General features: G+C 56.1%; 1 protein-coding gene across 1 annotated transcript in view; it reads right to left on the reverse strand.

The window, feature by feature from the left end:
- The window catches only part of ITPK1 (inositol-tetrakisphosphate 1-kinase), a gene marked incomplete at its 5' end in the record, with an annotated part of 161,923 nt that overhangs the window by 104,183 nt on the left and 54,005 nt on the right, over positions 1-3,735 (reverse strand). The gene's annotated exons all lie outside the window — the stretch shown is intronic.

A 3,735-nucleotide genomic window follows, 5' to 3' on the forward strand; every position in this document is an offset into this window, starting at 1 on the left:
TGAGGTTTTCCACCCCCTCCTTCCTGAAGAGTCAGAGATTCACAGGAGGGAGAGTGAGATCCCATCAGGGCCAGCAGCCCATTCTGCAGAGGAGGAACTTAAGCCAGCCCAGCCTTCTGGGGGAATGGGCCCAGGGTCCCCACTGCCCAGGCCTGGGGCCTCTGGTGCCAGCCGCCCTGACTTCAGGCATCACACGACGCAGGGATGCCCGTGGGTGCCACCTGGTCAGACTCTCCAAGTCACCAAACATTATAGGATTAGAACAACGGGAACAAACGTGGGTGGGAGAGATGAGCTCAGAACCACCACGCAGGGCGGGCAGGCGCAGGCCTTCTCAGCAGGAAGGCGTGACGGGCCAGAACCGGGGAGCAGCAGCACGGGGCACAGCGGACCAAGCTGAGGAGCAGGGGTGACTGCTTTGCTGCAAAAGCCCTTGCAGGACACTGGGGCTGGGGTCATAGCACCTTTGGGAAATTCACAGAAGGCACAATAGGTTTTTAAAGGGAAACCAACGAGGTCCAGTGGGCACCGGGGAGGGTGGGGAGTGTGGTTAGAGCAGCCCAGGCCCATGAAGTTCAGGTCTATCTGGGTTCAGAGACCCCAGTGGGTGATACTTGTGAGCTCTGTGACCTTAGATATGTCCTTAAGCAAGTGACATAACTGAGCCTCCAGTTTCCTCATCTGCAAAACGGGGAGAAGGGTAAATAGATCCCACCTCACAGAACCACCAGGAGAAGGCAATGGCACCCCACTCCAGTACTCCTGCCTGGAAAATCCCATGGACGGAAGAGCCTGGTGGGCTGCAGTCCATGGGGTCGCACAGAGTCGGACACGATTGAGCGACTTCAGTTTCACTTTTCACTTTCGTGCATTGGAGAAGGAAATGGCAACCCACTCCAGCGTTCTTGCCTGGAGAATCCCAGGGACAGAGGAGCCTGTTGGGCTGCCGTCTATGCGGTCGCACAGAGTCGGACACGACTGAAGCGACTTAGCAGCAGCAGCAGCACAGAACTACCAAGATAAAAGTATAAATGCCCAAGAAGGACAGGGACCCAGGCTCAGCAATGAGAAGGAACTGGTTCAAAGTCACGTGGCCAGGATTCCCTAGGACACTGACCCATATCCACCCCAGAAAAGTCCGGGCTGGGCCCCTTCCACCAGGGAAGCACTGCAGGGTTTGCCTCAGGACTGCACTTAACTCACCTACCCTGAAGGGAACCTGACATGCATGTGGGTGTTCGATATTCTTGTTCAGGAACTAACTTTCCAGTCCTCAGTTCCCCAAAAACAAGCCGGCCGCCAAAGGACAGAGGTGAATCCTGACACACGGCCACCAGCCACAGATTTCTAAACACGGCCTCAGTGCCGGGCTGTGCAGCAGATGCTCTGACTCCAGCTCAATGAATCTTCTCGACCTCCGAGGTAGGCGCCATGAAAACCCCATTCCACATGAGGAGTCTGGAGTCAGAGGCCAAATATCTCACCCACAGCCTTGGGGCTAAAGGGGCCACCAGCACACGTTGAGGATGAGGCTGCGCCCTTGACAGGGATGCTCGCCACCTCTGAGCGGGGTGAGGTTAGGGAGACAGGAGCTCTCTGCTCTCAGAAGTGGTCTGAACCTCCCCTCGGCTAGAAAACTGTAGGCACGTGCAAAGAGGAGCAGAGCGCCTGCGAGCAAGAGGGGCGGCGGAGGTGGCGGGAGGCCCCTGGTGTGGACGGGCAGGCCCAGGGAAGCCGCCTGCAGCCGGCGGTGCTGGAGGGCACCCATCCAGAGACCAATGCCTCTGCACTGGTCCCCGCTCTGCGTCTTCCCCGGATCAGGAACACGCAGAGGGGAAACTGCCTGTGAACAGGGCTGCAGCCCCACAACCTCCAGCTGTGGGGGGGCAGGGGTGAGGGGTTGCTCCAGGGATGGGTGGGTGAGAAACGAAAGGAGGAGAGAGAGAAGATGCATGAGAGAGAAGCAGAACCTAAGTGCAACCAAAAATCCAGAAGGACACACTCCGAACACAAAGTCCCTTTATACAATTCCCGAGGATGTTTGGCTTTTTTTCCCTCCCCCAGGCGTACACACTACTTTTCATAAGCTGTAAAAAAAAAAAATAAGATTTATTATTCATATAGCCCACAGAAATAATCACCGACTTGCCCCAACAATATCAGAACCAGATGTTCACCACAGCACTATTTACTATAGTGACAAACCAGAATCACGGCCAGCATCCACCAGGAGAATTCAGAAACTTCGCTGACAGACAGAATATTATGCAGCCATTAAGAAAGCAAGCCTAAGCAGAACGTTTAACAAAAGGGGAAACATCAACAGAAAATAATTTTGTTTAAAGTGTATAAACACGTTCCATTTCTACACGGGGAAAAAAAAAAAAAAACTCAAAGGATGTTTAGGAAGGTGACTGCTGGTTATCTCTGGGCCACGGGTAAATACATTTTGCTCCTACCAGCCACAAAGGAGGCTCTCCTGGACCTTCCCCCCGCCCTCCCCCGCCCCGGACGGTTTTGAAAGACATTTTCAAGCTGTTTCTAGAGGATCAGAGAGTCACGTGGGATGGAGGTGCTGCCCTGGCAGGTGGCCCGGGGCCCACGGCAGGCTCGTGTTCTTTGAGGCAGCAAACAGGTCCAGAACAGCTTGGTTATAGAAGATTCCTGGACTGGGCTGTGGACAGACCGGCATGGCCTCATCACACCTCGGTGTGTTTCACCTTCTCCTATCAGGGGTCCTTGTCCTCATCAGACAATGACAGCACTCAGGCCTCAGACAGCAAAATAAGAAGGCAGAGGCCCAGAGCTGGCTTGGGGACACCCCTGTCCTTACTGCAGTGGGAGCCGGGAACGGGCAGCCTGGGATATTCACTCAAACATAATCTTATTAAGCCCTGGGCTTAGAGGAGGGCTGGACCTCACATTTATCAAGTTCAAGGAATGGGTGCCCTCACCCCCACCACGTATCTCCCCCTCCTCTCGTGCCAGGCTCCCTTCCCCGCAGGCCACACTCCCAGGCCATTAGCTCAGTCCCAGAGGCATCCTTTCTCATCCAGCCTTCTGGGGCTCCTGTCAAAACACTGTAAATAACGTATTTCCACTTGGCAGGGCCTGCAGCAAAAATACTGCCCGGGGCAGGGAGCACGCAGTGAGCCAAGGGCCGCTTCCATGCCAGGAAATCCACACCCTGCCCGCTCAGGGACCCAGCGGACCCACCCACCGGGGATGGAGAGACTCCGAGTCCAGGCCAATTTCTGCCCCATTGGACAAACGGATGGGCTTCAAAAGACCCCTCAAGTGATCTCAGGAGCAAGAAAACCGGTGAGCTGCGGGAAGGTCCTTACCAGCACCCGACCTGGCCTCAGGGTGCTCACGGCTCTCCTGCAGCAAGGCCTTCCTACCTACTCTGGTCTCATCACATTCATCATCTGGTAGCTGAGCCTCAGAGAGGTTTTGCCACTTGCCTAGGGCTGCACAGCTACAGAGGGGAGGAGCTGGTCGGACTAGGGGGTGGGGCCTGTCACTGAGTTCTCAGTCCAGGGGAGGCAAGGAGGAACAGAGCAGGCGCTGGCTTTGCCACTGCGCTCCCTGGAATCCAGTCCCAGCTCTGCGGCCCACCCTCTGGACGGCACAGGGTAAAGACCCTCCGCCCACTTGAACCTCGGTGCTCTCGCCGGGCAAGTGGGAACGCAGGCAAGGCCCAGACTATCGCTGTGGCAGCCCGGGCTGGTTCAC

This window comes from Bison bison, unplaced genomic scaffold, assembly GCF_000754665.1.
Source record: "Bison bison bison isolate TAMUID 2011002044 unplaced genomic scaffold, Bison_UMD1.0 scf7180017864061, whole genome shotgun sequence".
Taxonomy (NCBI): domain Eukaryota; kingdom Metazoa; phylum Chordata; class Mammalia; order Artiodactyla; family Bovidae; genus Bison; species Bison bison.